Below are 22,057 nucleotides of genomic sequence, written 5' to 3' on the forward strand. Positions count from 1 at the left end.
ACCTTAAAAACCTGAAAAAAGAAATCAAAGCAAAACTTAGGAAGTGGAAAAAACCTCCCATGCTCCTGGATTGGGAGGATCAACAACATTAAAATGTCAATACTTCCCAAGGCTATCTATAAATTCAATGTGATGCTTATCAATAGTCCAACATCATTCTTTAATGAAATAGAAAAAGCAATCCAAAAATTCATATGGAACAATAAAAGACCCAGAATAGCAAAAATGATCCTTAACAGAAAGAACACTGCTGGAGGAATATCAATACCAAATTTCAAACTCTACTACAAAGCCATAGTAATCAAAACAACTTGGTACTGGCACAAGAACAGACCTGAGGACCAATAGTATAGAACTGAAAACCCAGAAATGAACCCACAGACCTATAGCCACCTAATGTTTGATAAGGGACTAAAACAATAGAATGGAAGAAAGACAGCCTCTTCAGTAAACAGTACTGGCAAAATCGGTTAATCACTTGTAGAAAACTAAAGCTAGATCCTTATATATCACCCTGCACCAGAATCAACTCCAAATGGATCAAAGACCTCGAAGTAAAACCAGTCAACCACAAAACATCACAGGAAGGAATAGGAGAAACCCTAGGTCTCCTTGGCACAGGCCAAAATTTTCTTAATAGAGACCCAGAAACACAACAAATCAAAGAAGGTTGGACAAATGGGATTGCATGAAATTGCAGAGCTTCTGCATGGCAAAAAACATGCTAGCAAGATCAATAGAAAGCCCACGGATTGGGAGAAGATCTTCACTAGCCATACAATGGACGAGGGTCTCATATCTAAAATATACTTGGAACTCAAAAAATTAAATCCCCCAACAACAAATCCTCAAAGAAACAACTGCCCAATAAATAAGTGGCCTAAAGAGTTAAAAGAGAAATTTCTCTGAAGAGGTAATAAGAATGGCCAATAGACACATAAAGAAATGCTCAACCTCTCTAGCCATAAAAGAAATGCAAATCAAAACAACATTGAGATTCCACTTCACCCCAGTTAGACTGGCTATAATCAGGAAATCAAATAACAACAGATGGTGGAGGGGATGTGGCCAGAAGGGAACCTTACTGCATTGTTGCTGGGAGTGTAAACTTGTTCAACCACTTTGGAAAGCAGTATGGAGGTTCCTCAAAAGACTCCACCTAAAGCTCCCCTATGACCCAGCAATCCCACTTTTGGGCATTTATCCAAATGATCACAAACAAGGCCATACTAAGGCTACCAGCACAACTATGTTTATCGCAGCACTATTCACCATATCTAAGATATGGAACCAACCCAGATACCCCTCAGTAGATGAATGGATCAAGAAAATGTGATATGTGTGTGTATGTATATACGTATATATACATATATATTATATATACATACAATGGAATTCTATGCCTCCGTCAGAAAGAATGACATCGCTCCATTTGTTAGGAAATGGAAAAGACTTGGAAAAAATAATATTAAGTGAAGTAAGCCAGGCCCAAAGAAAGATAGGTCTCATGGTTTCCCTTATTTGCAATAACTGGTACATGTGTAGGACAAATAGAAAAGGTCAAAAGCTATGTACATATGACCAGATAAGTTGAAGTTAAGTGAAATGAACCCCAGGATAGGGACACAATTTTATTCTTGCTATTGTTTCTAACGTATTTATAATGTGCCAAGTGATTTTTTTGTTTCTTTGTATGTTCCTCCCCCATGGTATAACCCCTGTTTTCACTGTATTTGATGTTGGTGCTCCACATCTTGTATATATAATTTTCTAATTTGGGGAGGGGAAGGGAAAAAACAAAATGCTTAAATAGGGATACAGGTTGACCTATTGTAACAATGAGATGTACAAGACACTATGCAGAAATCGAACTTTACAACTTTGGTGGGGGATAGGGGGAAGTGGTGGTGGAATTGTGGAGGTGGGAGGGAATGGATGGTAGGGGAAAAACAGAGGAGGAGGCAAGAATGCTCAATAGGAAATGTACTCATTACCTTGCTCATGTAACTGTAACCCCTCTGTACAGTATTTTTACAATAAAAACATACAAAAGTTCATAATCATCTTGTTTTATTTTGTAAAACCAGATCTTGCCAGTAACGGTGCAGAGATGAGACAGTGATAAGAAGTTCAGTTGTTTTGGAGGTGGAAGGGAAAGGAAAACAAAGGAGGAGGCAGCAATGCTTGATAAGAAATGTACTCATTACCTTGCTCATGTATCTATAACCCCTCTGTACAGTATTTTCACAATAAAAAACTTATTAAAAATGTATTTGAGACCCCCTAACAGAGGAATAAATCAAGCAGAAGAAAGAATGTATAAGCTTAGGGAAAATCTTTATGTTTTTTTATTGTAAAAATAGTGTACAGAGGGGTTACAGTTACGTGAGTAAGGTAATGAGTACATTTCCTATGGAGCATTGTTTAATCTCCTCCTTTGTTTTTCCCCTACTATCCCTTCCCTCTCCACCTCCCCAACTCCCCACCCCAAGTTGTACTAGTTTTCAACCTAGTGTCTTGTACATCTCATTGTTACAATGGGTCAACCTGTATCCTTGTTTCAGCAATTTTTTCTTTTTTTCAATAAGTTATTTTTTTATTGTGAAAATACTATACAGAAGGCCCCACCTAAATAGTATAGTTGGCTTTTCAACATAGTGTCTTGTTCATCTCATTGTTACAATGGGTCAACCTATATCCCTATTTAAACATTGTGTTTTTTCCCTTCCCCTCCCCAAATTATACCGACATCAAATACAGAGACAACAGGGGTTATACAGTCGGGGAGGGACATAAAAAGCAACAAAGAAACCTCATTGTACTTTATAAATACATTAGAAACAACAGCAAGAAAGAAAAAAACCACTTGTGTCCCTATCTTGGGGTTCATTTTGCTTAACTTCACCTTATCTCATCATATGTACATAAGCTTAGAGGAAATCTTTTGAAAGAACTCAGTCAGATCACCCCCTTCCAAAAAACTGAAAGAATAAAGAAAGGCTTTGTGACTTATAGGAAAGCAGTGTACCTAAAAGAGATGTATATTATTGCATCATTTTTCACAATATGCAATACATGGAATCATCGAAGTGTCTATACATGTGTGAATGAATAAAGAAAATGTGGTAATAGGTATGGTAGTTCATACCTGTAGTCCCAGTAATAGGAGGCTGTAGAAAGAAGATAGAGTCTAAAAGTTCAAGACAGCCCTTGATAATACTGTGATATTTTGTCTTTAAAAAAAGGTTGATGGGACTGGGAAGGTGGCTCAGTGGTAGAACGCTTGTCTTGCATGCATAAGGCCCTGGGTTCGATCCCTCAGCACCCCATAAGCAAAAGGGAAAAAAAGCCAGAAGTGGCGCTGTGGCTCAAGTGGTAGAGCTCTAGCCTTGAGCTGAAGAGCTGCGGGACAGCGCCTAGGCCCAGAGTTCAGGCCCCATGACCAGAACCCCCCCCCCAAAAAAAAGTTTGACGTCAGGCACCGGTAGCTTATGCCTGTAATCCTAGCTACTCAGGAGGCTGATGTTGGGAGCCAAAAGTTGAGTCTCTCAACATGATAGGCTTGACTATCTCACTGGAACATCTTGAGGCTGAGTTTACAGAATCAGATCTTTTCATCCTGCCCTAAGCAAACATCCTGCAGCTGCTACGGCCAATGAAAAAGTTTCCTTATTCCAAGCATATAAATACCCCTGTGTGAAAAATAAAAATTTGCAGCTTGATCAGAACCCTTGTCTTGCTATCATTCTTCATGTCTCTTGTCCCTTCATTCCTTCTTGCTTAGGTTCACTGCCCTCAGTTGACGTCCTGCAGGTAGGGACAACTGGCGCCCAACGTGGGGCATGAGCGTCTGACTAAGGAAGGAACGCCGTCCTCCGGGAAAACTTGGCCAAGTACAGTCCGCAATCGCCTCGACAGACTCCACTGAGAGACAGATCCAGGAGGAGAATGAGGACAACACACGGTGAGTGACCCACCATGAGACAAGCAATATTGTCACATGATCTATTTCCGTCAGGCCTCAAGGAGGCCTTCAAGACACAGGGAACGCAGGTTAAGAAAAAGGATTTAGAATTTTTCTCATACATAGAGGATTTGTGTCCTTGGTTCCCCCTTGAAGGAACCATAGACGCAAAAAGATGGCAAAGAGTAGGAGATTGTTTAAAAGATTATTATGAAACCTTTGGTCCGGAGAAGGTTCCTGCTACCGCCTTTTCCTATTGGAATTTGATTAACGAAAATTTAAAATGTTCTCTATTTGATAATGGAATTTTAAAACTTGTAAAAACGAGAGAGGAGGTTCGCCAACATGCCTCTCGGCCCCCCTCGGCTTTCCCATCGGTTGTATTAGATATGCCTTCTGGTCAATTTACTGAAAATCCTGTTCAAAAATCTAAAACCTCCCTAAAATATCTTGAAACTCCCTCTCAAAAGGTAGATGAACATTTTTATCCTGTACTCCAGGCTGCCAGTTCCCCTCAGGATAATTTAAGTCCCGAGGAGGAGGCCACCCTGGAAGAGGATGCGGCCCAATATCGTCAGCCTGATTGGCTCCCCTTACTCAGTCACCCCCTACCTCAGACTAATATTCCGCATCCCTCCTATGCACCCCCTTCCTTTTGTGGCCCGGCCCTTCAAGGGCCCACTGCCCCTCCAGATGTTTTTTCTCTCCCCCCTTTACCTAACCTGGCCCCTTTATGTGAGTCCCTTCAACATAGGCGAGAACACCTTCAACTTTTAACTCCGCACACTGGCCTTGGCCAATACGCCCAAACCACCTAATAAAATTAAGGTTAGATCACACCATCAATCAGTTCTCGCCTTTCCAGTAACTCAGAGCCAGACAGATAGGACCTCAGAGGGTGAGGAGGATGAATCAGAAGAGGAGGAAAAGGAGGATGAGGAACAGGATACTGGGGATGAAGAGGAACAACCCACCCAGGGAAAAGGCCAACAAGAGTATAAGAGGCTTAGCCTCCGGTTTGTTGAAAAGCTAAAAAATGCATGTGCCCAATATGGCCCGACTGCCCCTTATACGTTAGCCTTGTTAGAGAACCAAAGTGCAGGCTGGTTCACCCCTAATGATTGGAAGTTCCTGGCCCGCGCCACCCTTAGTGGGGGTGATTTTCTTTTATGGAATGCGGACTTTAAGGAACAATGTAGAGAGACCGCGCAAAAAAAATTTGGCTAAAACATCTTCAAAAACCTGGACCTATACTAAACTTTTGGGTAATGTGCCCTTTGATACCAATGCTAAACAGGCGCGCTTTCCTACCAGACTTTTGGCACAAATTCAAAATGCTGGCCTTTATGCTTGGAAGTGTCTCCCTCAAAAGGGATCAGCTACTACTTCCCTGGCAAAAGTTAGACAGGGGCCAGATGAACCCTATAGTGACTTTGTCTCCCGGCTTTACTTGGCCGCAGAAAGGCTTCTTGGGCCTAGTGAAAGTGAAAGTGCCTTTGTTAAACATCTTGCCTTTGAAAATGCTAATCAGGCATGTCAAGATGTCCTCCAGCCACATAAAAACAAGGATGACCTCTCTGAGTTCGTTAGGCTTTGTGCTGGAGTAGGAACCACTCACACCATGGGGCTGGCCATAGGTGCTGCCTTTACCAAGGCATTTCAAAGTTCAGTCCCCTGCTCAAGTACTTGCTTGAATTGTAAACAACCTGGTCACTTTGCATGTGAATGTCCCTTTGGCAAACAAAGCCAATGGGCAATGCCCTCCAAAGCTACAGGTAGACCACTCCCTACCACTCTTTGTCCCAAATGTGGTAAGGGCCTTCATTGGGCCAACGAATGTAGATCCAAAACAAATGCCCTTGGAAAACCCATTCTCTCTCGTTTTTCAGGAAACTTCCCTCGGGGCCAGCCCCTGGCACGGACTATCCCCAAGACAAGCCCAGGGGCGATAGGGTTTGTCCCCTCCCAAACTTCCGGTCCTACACAAGCCCCCCACCTCTCTCCACAATTGCCTCCCTCCAGCAGGCAGCCCCAGGCAGTGTAGGACTGGACCTCTGTGCTGCCACCGACACAGTACTAGACTCTGTACAAGGACCTCAAATAATAGCCACTGGGACCCCCTCCATCTCATATGTGTGCCCTTATTCTTGGAAGAGCTTCTGCTATCTTACAAGGTGTCCAATATTTTCCTGGAATTATTGATAATGATTATACAGGAGACATAAAAATTTTGGCCACAGCCATTAATGGAATTGCAGTTATTCCAGCTGGAACTAGGCTTGCACAATTGGTACTGCTCCCATTAAATTCAGGGGGTTCTTCCACTGCTCAGACCACACCGCAAGGAACTGCTTCTTTGGGGTCTTCTGATACGTATTGGGTTCAGCCTGTCACTCAAAAAAGACCCACCCTCACCCTGCGAATTGAAGGAAAGGAGTTTCAGGGAATTTTGGATACTGGTGCAGATGGCACAGTTATTTCCCAAAAATATTGGCCACCAAGTTGGCCCCTTACCTCGTCCCTAACTGACCTTAAAGGCATAGGGCAGTCAAAAAACCCTTTGGTCAGCTCCAGGGTTCTTTTTTTTTGGGGGGGGGTCCAGTCGCGGGGCCTGAACTCTGGGCCTGGGCACTGTCCCTCAGCTCTTCAGCTCAAGGCTAGTGCTCTACCACTTGAGCCACAGCGCCACTTCTGGCTTTTTTCTTTTTGCTTATGTGGTGCTGAGGAATTGAACCCAGGGCCTCAGGATTGCAAACCAAGCGCTCTACCACTGAGCCACCTTCCCAGCCCCAGCTCCAGGGTTCTTAATTGGACTGACAAAGAGGGCAATAGGAGAACTGTTACTCCTTTTGTTGTTCCTGACCTCCCTGTTAACCTATGGGGCCGGGATATCTTGACCCAGATGGAAGTTATTCTTGCTACTCCCAATTCTGTGGTTACACATCAAACGCTCTGTATGGATTTTGTCCCTGATATGGGTCTTGGAAAATCAGGACAAATGGGGATTATATTCGGCCTCCGGTCGCTGGAGCCAAACGGTTGACTGTGGAAACAAAGTGGCTTACCTCCGCGCAACAGTACAGACCAACATTGGAGGATTGCATTTTAAATAGGCTTGTAACTTTTAAGCCCATACAGGTTCATCACCATTGTCTTGATATGGCAGACCAAGGCATTGAGATCTAGGATTTACCCCAGGCTTTTAATTAGTGTTTTGCCATGAGCTTGTTCCAGTGGGAACCCCCCCTTTTTTTTCTTATTTAGAAAACCCTTCTCCTTATTCATAACTCCTGACCATTCAACGGGCAAGACCTATTGCCATAAGGGATAGGTTCGCCCCTCCTCCTATAGGCCCCTCCGCTTGGGGGAGGATGCACCTATGGGAGGAAGAAAAAATGCTCAAATCAAGGGTGCAGATAAGACTGCAGGGGGATGGATCCACGAGATCCCAAAACCCAAGACTCCTGAGTGGCAAGCTCTGGTGCATGACGGTTGGCATGCATACCCACAAGCCGTCTCCTCAAAAAACATTCCAAGGCCTGTAAAATTCCCCTCCCTGAGTGAGGACGCTCGCTCAGGAGTGGAGAAAAACCCTGGGCCCTTAGAGGAACAGAGCCTCTGTCACCCCCTTAACAATTGATGATCAATTTTCTAAATAAGAAAGGGGGAGATGTCGGGAGCCAAAAGTTGAGTCTCTGGACATGATAGGCTTGACTATCTCACTGGAACATTTTGAGGCTGAGTTTACAGAATCCGATCTTTTCATCCTGCCTTAAGCAAACATCCTCCAGCTGCTAAGGACCACCCTTTCCCCCTGCCCTAAGCAAACATCCTCAGCTGCTACGGCCAATGAAAAAGCTGCCTTAATGGCCAATGAAAAAGCTTCCTTATTCCAAGCATATAAATACCCCTGTGTGAAAAATAAAAATTTGCAGCTTGATCAGAACCCTTGTCTTGCTATCATTCTTCATGTCTCTTGTCCCTTCATTCCTTCTCGCTTAGGTTCACTGCCCTCAGTCAACGTCCTGTGGGTCGGGACAGGCTGAGATCTGAGGATTGTAGTCCAAAGCCAGCCTGGGCAGGAAAGTCCATGAAACTCTTATCTCCAATAAACCACCAGAAAACTGGAAGTGGTGTTGTAGCTCAAGTGGTAGAGTACTAGCCTTGAGCTGAAGAGCTGATATATTTTGCCCAGTTCCAGTGGCTCATGCCTGTAATCCTACCTACTCAGGAGGTTGAGATTTGAAGATCACAGTTCAAAGCCATCCCAGGCAGGAAAGGCCGTGAGACTCTTATCTCCAATAGACTACCCAGAAAAAGCCAGAAGTGGTGCTGTGGTCAAGTGGTAGAGTGGTAATCTTGAGAAAAAAGAAACTCAGGAACAGCCCGGGCCCTGAGTTCAAGTGCAAGGACCAGCAAAAACATTAAAGAATATATTGTATTCATAAACTTCTTTGTTAAATGGCAACTCCTTTGTACTACTACTTAAAGATGATAATGATGATGATGATGATAATAATAATAATTAAAAGGAAGGGAGAAGGGATTGGTTAAAAGATGTGTACAATTGGATAGGAGCAATAATTCTATGTTTTACAGCACAGCAATATAAATATGATTGGCAACAATTAGTTGAATATTTCAAAAGATTAGTACAGAGGATTTTGAATATTCTGAACACAAAGAAATGACAATTGTCTAAAGTGGTAGATGTGCCAATTGCCCTGATGCGCTCATTCTGTGTGCACACAGAGTGCCACAAAATGCCACATAAATAAATACATATAATTAAAAAGAAAATATTTTGAAGGAATGATAATGAAAAGAAAAATGTATTCGGCACACACAAGTGTAATCTTTTCCTCTTGTGGAATGGCATGAGACTAATTTTTTTTAATCTTTCCATAGACATGTTTCTTCTTTAAATGTTTGCAGCATTGATTCCCAGATTGTAGGTTGTAGGTGCAAATGGAATTTACATTTTTTAAAATTTTTTCCTGGCAGAAGCTGTCCCAAAACCTCATCTGGAATTTAACTCAAACTCTTCATTACAAATGTTACTTTTTCATTTAGAGCAACTCCATGTAGATACTGGGAAAGTTATGCAATGACTTAAAGTATCCCCAAAAGTTTCTTTGTCTCTAAATGCCTCTCACCCCATTGGTTTACCGTAACTTTGCAAATTATCAAGATGGAATAATTTCCTTGTGTTAAAACATTTTGTCCATAGTTCTCTGATTAAAATGCAAATATATTACTGGCTGACATTTGTGTCTAATGTTCTCATCTATCTTCAGAAAATTACCTATGAGATACATCTAGATCTATTCTGACAGGAAAGAAAATGGTCATAAAACTGGAACAAGGCAAAACAGTTATGACAGTGATGAGTATTGACTCTCGAGCAGCAAGAACAAACATATTAACCATAATTTCAGACAAGAACCTTTGAAAAAATGTAACTTAGTTCTCTGTGCAGTGCAGAAACCCAAGGAATAAGGCACATTAGCCATACAGATTTTAACAAGAACCCCCACTCCCAATAGCAAAAATCACGAAAGCACCCATGATACAGACTGCAAAGAGAAGATACCAATTGGTCAAGACGTTCTTAACTACAACTCTTACAACACAATCACAAATGATCCTGCTATGAGAAAAACCATCTTTTCTATCTAAGTGGGTCACTTCCTTTTGGTCAATCTTGTGAAAATCCTTTATCTGTAAAGTTCCTAGCTTGGCCCTTGTAGATTGTATTTTAGTTACATTCCAATCCAGTTACATTTTAATTAAGAAATCCTGTTACAAGCTCATTAAATCTTGGTTACATCCTGTCTTGTTAATTAAGACATCCTGTTCCTGTTATTAAGACATCCTGTTCCTGTTAATTAAGCCATATTCTATTGAAGACTGTGAACCTGAGCTTAGTCAACTGGAGCAGAGGGGCAGGGCCTGCTGCACTAAGGATAGAAGGGAGGCATCTGCTGTTTGCTGGGTCGCCCGGATTTGGGCTGATGGCTGATCCTCTGCAGAAGTAAACTTTGCTTTACCAAGTTCCTCTTGAGTTGGTGGCTTCATTCCTACCCAAACACTCAGGGGGAAGAAAAATGGCAAAGCAAGTAATGAAACCTATTTTTCTCTAAAGAAGCTTTCTGATTAAATGAATGGGAAGAGACACATAGCCAAAGAAATTGCTAGAGAGTAAAAATCTTTGAAACAAAAGAGAAATCCAGAACAAGCAGAGAGTTGCTAGAGTCAGTCCAAATAATAGAGGGGAATAGTGGAGCAAGCTGAGGATGGAACTTCATTTTGTGCAGGTTGGTAAAATGCTCACTGATGCTGAAGAAATGAAAATCATTTCTTTTCTTTGCCCCTAAAATCTTAACTTCTATTTTCTTCATGCAGATTGAAATGCATAGATATAACCTGAGAGAACAGAAGCTAAGATGAGCAAACAATTAAGTAAAAGGAATAGTGGCTTTAAAGGATCTTTTGCATCGGTCCCATATGAAATGTAGTCCAACATCTTAAAATAATATGCATATTTGACTGCACATTATGAAAAATGAAAGAGGTAGAAGAGCATTATACATATCATTTCCATTTTCAAACATGAGGGGGAAAATAAATTGTGGGTACTATGTGAGAATAGAGATTAATTTTCAAGAAAATCTGTTAAATTGTTTATTAAGCCAGAGATACATGTGCAGTTTAAAATGAAGCCAGAAAGGAGTTATTCGAAAACAGATCACAGAAAAGTCATTCATTAGTTTGTATAAATTATGAAACAGTTTCCTCAGAATTCTCCATAAATGGCTATTTCTGATCATTCACTTTTCCATGCAAATGGTACCTTCCACAAGAGCTTGCTTGAACCATCCAGTACGACATGTCATTCCTCCTCCCTTCCTCTTTCTGACCTCCTCAACATCCTCTATAGCATGAATCTCAAATTACCTAACATGAACACTCTCTCCTCTGTCCACCCCACAGTAACTATGGCTAATTACTCCTGGCACTGAGATGTTTGCAAGCCAACACCAATATCTGCTAATCCCAGTTGGTACTAACAAATGAAACTACCGTCCTTGTAGTACGTATGAACACGCCCTGAAGTGATGGGCAATGATCTGATATGCTGGCTTTCAGGGATGCCCAATGTCCCTGCCGTTAGTTATTCCCCATACCTTCCTGAGTAACATCATCTCCATCTTTTATTTCTCAAGATTTTACGTTTGGGGTTCTAGTCATAGTTTGGTTTTGTTTCTGGTATCAGATGTTTGGTTTTATACACAACTCTATCCAATTATGGTGTGATTTTAATAGATAAGGTTGTAATTACAAATATGTAATCAAATAGGAAAATATGGAAGGGGAGAGAACAGTGGGTGGCAAAATGAGCTAAGATCCTCTAGTTACCTTCATCTGAAAAGAACTAACATTTGCGTTGATGTTGAGCTAAGTGTGAGTTGGTCGTGAGATATGGCTTAGAAATAAAATATGAACGCAATCCTAGACTGCACTAATAAAAACCATGTCTTAATAAAAGTCATGCATTAATAAAAGCATCTTAAGGATATTCTAAAGATATAAGCTATAAAATTCCTAGTGTAAACAACAGGTAAGAAAACTAAAGAGAAAACTCAAGATTTAAGATATATTTTATAAAGAAAAAAGCCTCCCTGGAGAAGTGTATCTATATAGCTGTGAAAAGTCTAGGGGGTGGAAACAATACCTTTGCTGTGTGATCTTAAAGCAAATTATTAACTCTTCTCTACTGATCCTTCATTCATCAAATGCTCAACAAACCAAGAATACATGAATAATTCACACATGACATGTGCTGTCTTAAAGATTAAAGCAATGTGATAAAGTCAGACATTAGAAAAATGATAATTTGACACACATACACACACATGCCTACACACACACACAAAATAAAACATTTTAATGAGTGCCTAGTCAGTAATAGACAGTAAATAGTAGGGTGCCATGTCTCCAAGGATCAAAATTCAAACTATTCAATTGAAAAATATTGGAGTTAATGTGCTTCCTATCACCTACACATTCAAATAAGTGTTTAGTAATAAGCTATGTCCTAGTAGATCATGCCTATGATCTTAGCTACCCATAAAGTAGAGATTGGGAGGATAGCAATGCAAGGCCTGCCTAGGCAGTAGAGTTTAAAAGATCCCTCCTCAGCAGAGGGCTGGACACCAAGAGCTAAGGTCTGTTATCCTAGCTATAACCGGAAGCCTAAAGTAAGTGGGAAAGACCTAGACATATGCCCAGGCACAAGGCAAGACTTTGTCATGAATATAATCAGCAGAAAAAGTGCTAGAGGCATGGCTCATCAATGAGAGTGCTTGCCTCACAGTGTAAAGCCATGAATTCAAACGCTAGTATGGCCACACATGAGCATGCGTGCACGCACGCACACACACACAAACAGTTTAATAGTAAGCCAAGGATACTGTAGACAAAATTATTTTTCATTCAATGGAAATTGCAACAAATCTTTTATAAGATTTTCAGCCATAATTTCCAAAATTTCTGATTTCTATGAGCCTTCAATGATTAATTTTATGTGTCAGCTTAACTAGGCTAAGAGTTGACCAGATACCTGTTATACATCATGATTTGCTGAAGATACTACCATTAGATTTGGTAGACTGGGTGAAGATTCCCATATGCGTGAATATTATCCAGTGTGTTGAAGGTGAAGTAGAACATGTCAGAGGAAGGAAAAACTCTTTTTCTCTTCTTGAGCCAGCCAGCCATCTTCTCATGCTTTTGGATATTAGTAACTGGACTTTCAAACTCCAGAGTCTAGCACCCTATGTCCTGTCTAAAGTCCTCACACTCAGGCCACGACTGATACCATTAGATTCCCTATTTGCAGGCCTTTTGACTCAGACTGAATTATACCCCCAAACTTCCTATACCACCAGATTGCAAAGAGCAGATCATGGAACTTCATTTTGTAAGACAAATTCCTACAGAAAATCTTCTGAGATTCATGGAAATGAATGCAGTCATAATCAGCGTTAGTGACTTGGAAGAAGATGAGAATGACTTTCAGGACACAGATAATGTTCACCTGTTTTTAACCTTTTTCCCTTTGTGACAAACCATTATACTATGTTTTTAATCACATTTTCCTGCACATTTAGTTCAGTCTCAGACACAAAAGGCTTTAAATATGTGTGTGTATAATTAAGACAAATAAATTAGTCTTGATAATGTTATCTGAAGTTAGGAACACTCTAGAAAGTACACACAAATTAGAGAAGGAGCCAACATTTTTTTATTCCAGTCATTGGCATCGTCTCTCTGCTTCAGAGAATAAAGTTAGTGGATCAGGGAGCCCTCTTCCTGGAGACAGGAGGAGGAAGGGCATGTGAGGACACAGGGGAGATAAGGAACTTCTAGCCAAGGTACATTTTTCTTTATGCATAAGTGGCCGAAAAAGAAAATATATTTATCTTTAGACAAAGGTAGGGGGAATAAAAAGCTTTCCAGTCTGATCATTACAGCTGTCCATACACTCAGAATAACCCTGGCTGTACAGTGATATTCTTAAGAAAAGCCAAAGTTTCTAAGTTAATAGGAAGGAGAGTTTTTTGCTCATATTCCAATCAAAGATGCAATAGAAGGGAAAGCATGTGTGCGAAGAGCTCTGGGTTTCTAATATGTAAATTGTGGCTATGGGGACTGCCCACAAAGCCATTAGCTGTTCTTAAGGCAGATCTCTGGGGAAACTTCATTATCTCTGTGTTGACTGCATTAAGAAAGAAGCTTTAGAAAGCCTTTTAAGAAACTTTACACCATAATCTTTGGACAAGCTGCTCTTCTCCTGCATTGTGGACAACATGATAAAACTTTGATTTTTCATTCTGATTCTCTTCTTGGTTCAGTGTGTCCACAGGCTGCCATTTCAGAACCAGTGATGTCCTGGGCAGCTTCAAGCGGGCCTTCTCTAAGCACAGTGGGGCATTTTTCACTTAAACTTACTTTTCTCCTTTGAAAGGATTTAGATGCCTTCTGCCAGACTGATAGGCACACACTGCCCCCATCAGGCCAAATTACTCTGCAAAATTAGATCCCTAAGAAGAAATATAAACAGAATGCAGTAAATACATGTGGAAAAACATTTCAAACCTCTGGATCCCACCTGGCCCCCAAGAAGCTTATTTTCAAATGAACTGAGCTTTAAATAGATTGTTACTTAAATAGTCAGTTCACAAGCATTGGCTTCAATTTGGATACCATGCATACCCAGCTGTCTTACTCACTTCCACCATAGCAAGTATCCAACTGGAAAAGTAAATAAAATTTTCCATTTGCTCACCATTTAGTTCTTTAATTCTTCCCCAAACCAAGCTAATTTGGAAGCATTTGAAAGTTCAAAAACAGAATCTGTCCTGTTGCACAATGTGAATGCTCATATTTTAAACAAGAGTTCTATGCTTTATTAGTTGATTTCTGTAATTTGTCTTGGAAAATTTTGGCCTTTATTTAAAAAGACAAAATCCATGACAAAAATGAAATAACCACTATGATGATGTTGAGGGTAAATTTTACCTACCTACTAGTAATATTCCTAATAGGAATATTCTAGATGTTTCTGGAGAGAAAACCAGTGAGGGCAAATGTTATTTTAATATTTGGTAGTGCCTGTCTGGTATGGTCAAATCCCAGACACTACAAAAATTCATCTTTGATATCAGAACAATCACCCACCTGGCAGCCTAGACTTCAGAAATGACTACATCAATTATTTTGGAATAAAACACTCCATCTATAACCTAATGTAAGACAGTGTGGTAAAATATCAAACTTACTAAAGTATCTCTGAAGAAATCATTCAAAACAGGTAATTTTTTAAATTATCTTTAAGTAGTTCAAAACAGGTTATTTTTAGTAGAAGGAAGAAGTGCAGAAACAGGAAGAAAGAGAAGATTGTCGGGCAACATCACAATATTTCTCTTGCCTAACTTGATCTGACAAAACCATTTTACAAATTGTAATGCAAACATCAAACCTTTATTAATAGTCTTTCTTTCCACTAAATGACATTTACCTATATCTTTGATGTGATTTTTTTTCTTGACTATGGCATACATAAGAAAAGCACATTATTTCTTTTTTATGTTTTTCTTGTGAAAATACTGTACAGAGGGGTTGCAGTTACATGAGCAAGGTAATGAGTACATTTCTTTTTGTTGTTGTGAAAATACTGTACAGAGGGGTTACAATTACATAGGTAAGATAGTGAGTACATTTCTTATTAAGCATTGTAGCCTCTTCCTTTGTTTACCCTTCCCATCCTCCCCCCGCCCCCCTCCCCACCAAAGTTGTAAAGTTCATTTTCGACGTAACGACTTGTACATCTCATTGTTGCAATGGGCCCACCTGTATCCCTATTTAAACGATTTGTTTTTCCCCTTCCCCTCCACAAATTATACCGACATCAAATACAGTGAAAGCAGGGGTTATACTGTGGGGGAGGGACATACAAAGCAACAAAAAAATAATCTTATAAATGTGTTAGAAACAATCACATGAAAGAAAAAAAATTGAATGCATATCTTAGGGTTCATTCCCCTAACATCACCTTATCTGACCTTTTCTGCTTGACTCAGACATATACTTCTTATCAAGCATTGTTGCCTCCTCCTTTGTTTTTCCCCTACCATCCCTTCCCTCCCACTTCCACAATTACACACAAGCTCCTACCCCCACCTCTCCCCCCCCCCCGCCTAAATTTTAAAGTTCATTGTTCAACAGTGTCTTATTTCCAGGCTAATTATGCAGTGAGTTTCACCATGTGAAGGCTCTCACCTAGCTAGCACCCAAATCTAGCCTTAGGATATTAACCTTACCTATGCTCTCACAAAATCACTACCATTCTAAAAGTAGCCACTACTCAAATGTCTAACACAAGGTTAGTTTTGTCTGGTTCTGAATTTTATTTCAATGGAATCATATGGTAGGTTGTGTATCCACAGCTGGATATTTTTTCACTCAACTTTCTATTTAAGAAATGTATCTGTTTGGGACTTCTCATGGATGGATACTAGGTGATAGATTGAATACATCATAGTTTGTTTATCCATTGTGTTATGTATAGACACCGGGGTGATTCCAGTGTCTATGAATACTCCAATGCAAGTCTTTTGGTGACATATGTTCTTACTTCTATCCGTACAAATTTAAGAGTAAAATTGGTGATCATAGGTATGTGAAAACCCACATTTACCACGTAAGACAAGTTTTTACTATTGTATTCCCAACATCAGGGATGAAGAGCTCCAGTTGCTTTATGCCTTTGTCAGCATTTGATACTTTTTTATTTTCCACTTAAAAGATCCTAGAGGATCTTTTAATGCCACCAATCTTTTGGGTTTGGGGATGATAAGTGAGATGTTAAAGGCAAGTTGAAGTGCCCATTCAAGTCCATTATTTATCACATTTCTCCCTTTGCTTTCAACTTGTAAAAATTTTTTTCTATTTAAAACGTAAGTCTTGTCATCACATGTATGCATTTATATAAATTACAAATATTATCCCCTTTCAGTTTTATTTTTGTGTGTATAATAGAAACCTTATTTTAAAGTATGCTTTATTTTCTCATATAGTTTGCTTTACTGCTAATGATTTTGTGGCCCTGCTTAAAAATAATTCCCTACTCACCAAAAATATCCCCATAGCCTACAAGTTCTACTGAGGAAAAGGGCAGGTAAAGTGCTGTGGTTTGGATGTGCTTTGTCCACCTAAGCGGCACTGTTGGAAGTGTGGTCTTCAGGTTGCGGTGTTGAATGTTGAAACCACTAAGCAGTTGGGTTTCATGGAACATGGTTAGGTCTTGGAGGTATCTCTGTTAGGATAGGTTAAAGCTGGTATATTGGAATGGTATAATGGTATAACTAGTTAGTTCTCAAGACTGGTGATTGTTAGACTGTTTTAAAAGAACATGCCTGACTCCTGAAACTCTCTGGTTTCCTGTCTGAGCATGTTCCTACCATGTTGCATACACCATCTTGATGCAGCCCAAGAGGCCCTGAAGGTCAAAATAAAACAAGACATGGGCCTCCAGATCTGATGCTTTCCATCCCCAAAACGATAGACTAAATAAACAGTCCCCTTTAGAAAGCACCTAGCTTATATATAAAGTGAGCATCAAACTTCCAAAGCTTTTTGGGATACTGCCAAAAAGTCTTGCGCCTGTTGAACCTTAACCAGTACATTGAGAGAATTTGTATGACCAGATTAAAAGAGAAATCACAACCTCCAGAACCTTCTTAGTTGTCTCAGCATGTCATCACTCCCTAAGGGATTCTAAGAACAAAGAAAAGGAGGAGTTCTTGATGACCAGTGTGTGAATTTCAGTAGCCAATCACAGCACAGGCTTTCCTGTGACCTGTCCATTCTGGTACTGAGTGAACCTGCCCACAGACCCTGGAACCAAGGCCACCCAAAGATGCCATTATCTAGCTGGTCCACCCACAAACCACACAGTATCTCTGGCCATTTTGACTTGTGAAAGTCTTTCACTGTCAAAACCAATCTTTCACTGTCAAAAGCAATCTATTAAAAATTGGACCAAGTGACTGCTGCTTCCAATAAGCAGATACTAATACAAAGTTACAAGATCCCAAAGAATAAGGAAAATATGCTATCCTTCAGGGACTAACATGATGAAGTCCAAAGAAAGAGAAATCTAAGACTGTCTATTTAAAAATTCAAAATAATCATCTTAAAGAAGCTAAATGAGAGATACATGAACAAAGTGAGAAATGCATCAACAGCAACAAAAATATCCTGTGAAGCTGTTCAATAATCAACCTCCTATACGGAATAAAATCATGGAAGTGAAAAATTAAAGAATTTCACCAGCAGATTCAATCTAGCAAAAAAAATAACAAGTGAACTGAGAAACAGGTCATTCAAAATTATCTGCTTGAGGGGCAAAAAGAAAGACAAATAAAAAAGAGTAGAGGAAGCATATAAGATGGTGGGAGAACAAGAAGTAATTTAATCTGTGCATTGCAGAACTTTCAGGAGGAGAAGACAGAAGAGACGAGAATATTTGTTTAAAGAAATAATGATTGAAGACTTCTGAAATCTGGAAGAGAATTAGACATACAGATTCATGAAGTCCCACAGGATTCGAAGAGTCCTACATTGTAATTAAACTATCAAAAGAAGTACAAAAAATCTGAAAGAAGCAAGAAGAAGCCATTAAAATACGATGTTGAAACTTTGCTATATAGAAATAATTTTTTAAAGTTTATTAAAAATTAAACTCTTTGATTATGGCAATACTAAGGGTTGAAATCAGAGCCCAGATCTTACTAGGCATATATTCTGCCACTGAGCCATGCCTAAATCCCTCTTTTATGCCAGTTATTTTTGAGACAAGTCTAATTCCCTATTCAAGCATATTCCTGGACTTTGATCCTTCTGTTTTTTGCTTTCCATAGGTAACGGGTGCATACCACCTTATTGGTCAAGAATGGAGGATTGCTTTCTGCTCATGTTGCTCTCAAATTACAGTCCTTCTCACATCCACCTTTCACATAACTAGGAATACAAGTGTGAGTCACTAAATTCAGCTAGATTTTTATATTCTATGCAAGGACTTTGATCAGATGTCTCTGCCACATCAGATTTCTTAAAAATCATCCTGTAGTAAATTTGCATATCATAATTGCATGCCTTTCATTAAACTGCTATATTTCAATGTCAACATTCTTTATGCTTCCTAACTTTACCTAGTGGTCAGTTATGGTCATGAATAATAATATGTTATCAGGTTTAAAACAGAATGAGAAGTGGGTGCTAGTGGTTCATACCTGTCATCCTAGCTACTCAGGAGGCTGAAATCTAAGGATTGTGGTTCAAAGTCTAGCCTAAGCAGAAAAGTCTGTGAGACTTTGATTTCCATTCCACCATCAAAAAGCCAGAAGTGGAGCTGTGGCTCCACTAGCCTTGAGCAAAATTACTTGGGCACAGCACCAAGGCCTGGCATGTGTGTGTGTGTGTGTGTGTGTGTGTGTGCCTGCACGCGCACGTGTGTGCCCCCTCCACACACACAGAAAAGAAATCTCTGAGCAATTAAGTCATTAGTATTTGTATCTGATTTCCCCTAACCTCCTCACATGTTCAGCAGATTGAAATTAGACCTCCTAAGAAGTAATTCTAATTTTCCCTTGCTTCATGGAATTCAAATTATCATATATTAATAATATGAGACAATTTCACTGTGGTATTACCACAATGCATATGGCATACCTCAAAAATTTTCACCCTCTTCTTTCCTTTCTCCATCCATGTTTGATAGATTTCATTATGCTGTTTTCATATATAAATTAATGTTCATATATATGTGTGTATATGCATACATAATCTGCATACATAAGTAAATATATGTGCACATATATACATAAGCATGTATGCATATATGCATATAGAGAGAAAGGTTTTTTGGTAGTACCAGGATTTAAACTCACAGCCTTGTTTTAGCTTGGCTTGCTTATTCAGATGGCATCCTGCCACTTCAGCCATGTCTTCAGCCCTGCTTTTTGCTGATTTGCCAGAAATTAGAGACTCTCAAATTTGTCTGCCTGGGCTGGCTTCAAAGCTTGATTCTCAAGACTCAGCCTTCTGAGTAGCTGCATGAACTGTCTGCATCCAGCTATTGAACATTCTTTGATTCTTTCCACTCTTCAGTATCCCATCCTGTCCCTCTTACCACTCCCGTTCAACCTCCAAGACAGTTCAGCTTTTTTATTTCAGTTGTGGAACTTGAACTCAGAGCCTGAGCTCTATCCCCCAGCTCTTTTGCTCAAGGCTAGAACTCTGCCACTTTGAGCCACAGGCTCCACTTCCAGTTTTTGAATGGTTAATTGGACATAAGACTGTTCTCTCTAGGCTGCCTTTGAACCAAGATCCTCACATCACAGCCTCTTGAATAGTTACTGGCATCCAGCTACACTCTAGCTATTACATTCATGTCTCATCATCATTTATCATCATCCTTGTTTTATGTCTATGTTCCACAACGGAGCAAGAGAATATGATACTTGGCATTCTGTACTGGACTTGCCTCATTCAACATGATGATCTTCAGTCCATCCATTTTCCTGCAGATGACAGAATTTCATTTTTTCTTCTTTAGCTGAGTAGTCTATGGTAATAAGAAGCAACTCAGAATGGGAGAAAATTTTCCCTAGCTTTTCAACAGACAAAAGATTAATATCTAGAATAGGCAAAGAGCTAAAATAAAGCAAACATCAAAAGAACAAATAATCCAATTAATAAGTGGACATATGAGCTGAAAAAAACATCTCAGAAGAAGAAATACAAATGGTTAATTAGATAGATGAAGAAATATTGAACATCCATTGTCATAAATGAAATGAAAGTCCAAACTGCACTGATTCAGTCTCACCCCAGTCAGAATGGCAAACAGCAAGAAAACAAATAACACCAAATGCCAATGAGGATGTGGGTAAAAGAAACACTGATATACCATTAGTGGAATTATAAACTAGTGCAGCCATTATGGATACCAATATGGAGGTTCTTTTATATGTTCTTCCCCCATGGTAAAACCCCTGTTTTCGCTGTATTTGATTCTGGAGCCCTGCATCTTGCATATACATTTTTCTAATTTGGGGAGGGAAAGGGAAATAACAAAATGCTGAAATAAGGATACAGGTTGACCCACTGTAACAATGATATGTACAAGACACTATGTTGAAAATGAACTTTACAGTTTTGGGGCAGGGAGGAGGGAGAAGTTGGGGAGGTGGGGAGGAAAGAGATGAGAGGAGAAAAATGAGGGGTAACAATGCTCAATAGGAAATGTACTCAATACCTCACTCGTGTAACTGTAACCCCTTTGTACAGTATCTTTACAATAAAAAATATATATTAAAAAAACAACTGAAAAACAGATCTACCTTATGAACCCCACCATACTACTTCAACATTTATCCAAAGGAGTATAACTCAATATATAAGAGATGGGTACCCGCAGCTCATGCCTGTAATCCTAGCTATACAGGAAGCTAAGATCTGAGGATTAAAGTTCAAAACCAGCCAGTGTAACAAAGTCTGTGAGGCTCTTATCTCCAATTTACCAATAAAAAGCTGGAAATGGAGTTATGGCTCAAGTGGTAGAGCACGAGCCTTCAACAAAAAAAAAGAAAAGCTCAGGACATGCAGCACCAAGGCCCAGGACTGGCACAAATACGCATATAAAAATATACACACATCAATACATATTATGTCCATATATATATAGCCATACATATATATCCATATATATATATATATATATATATATATATATGAAAAACACCTGCATACCCATGTTTATTGCAACACCATTCACAATAGCCAAATAGCGAAATCAGCCAAGGTGATCAAAAACTTATCAGTTGGATAAAAAAATAATTTGTTTCTTTACTGCAAGAGATAGTAGGAGAGACATTAGAACTTATAGGTACAGGCAGAAACTTCCTGAATAGAGTCCCAGGGGCACAAAAGATTTTAGAGACTCAACAAGTGGGACTACATTAAAATAAAAAGTTTCTGCACAACTAAGGACATTGTTACTAAACTAGAAAGACAGCCAATCAATTGGGAAAAGATCTTTACCAGCAATACATCAGACAAAGGCCTAATATCCAATATATACAAAGAGCTGAAGAAACTAACCCCTCCCAAATTTAATACACCAATCACTAAATGGTCAAGGGAGCTACAGAGAGGTTTCTCAGAAGAAGAGAAAACAATGGCAAAAAAAATGGAGAAGTATTCATCTTCCCTGGTCATAAAGGAAATACAAATCAAAACAACCCTGAGATACCACCTTACCCCAATTAGACTGGTCAACAGTTTGAATTTGAACAACAAATAATGCTGGCAGGGGCTGGGTGCCAGTGGCTCACGCCTGTAATCCTAGCTACTCAGAAGGTTAAGATCTGAGGATCATGGTTCAAAGCCAGCCCAGGCAGGAAAGTCCATGAGACTCTTATCTCCAATTAACCACCAGAAAACCAGAAGTGGCACTGTGGCTCA

The sequence above is a fragment of the Dipodomys ordii genome, unplaced genomic scaffold, assembly GCF_000151885.1.
Source record: "Dipodomys ordii isolate 6190 unplaced genomic scaffold, Dord_2.0 Scaffold25, whole genome shotgun sequence".
Classification (NCBI taxonomy): domain Eukaryota; kingdom Metazoa; phylum Chordata; class Mammalia; order Rodentia; family Heteromyidae; genus Dipodomys; species Dipodomys ordii.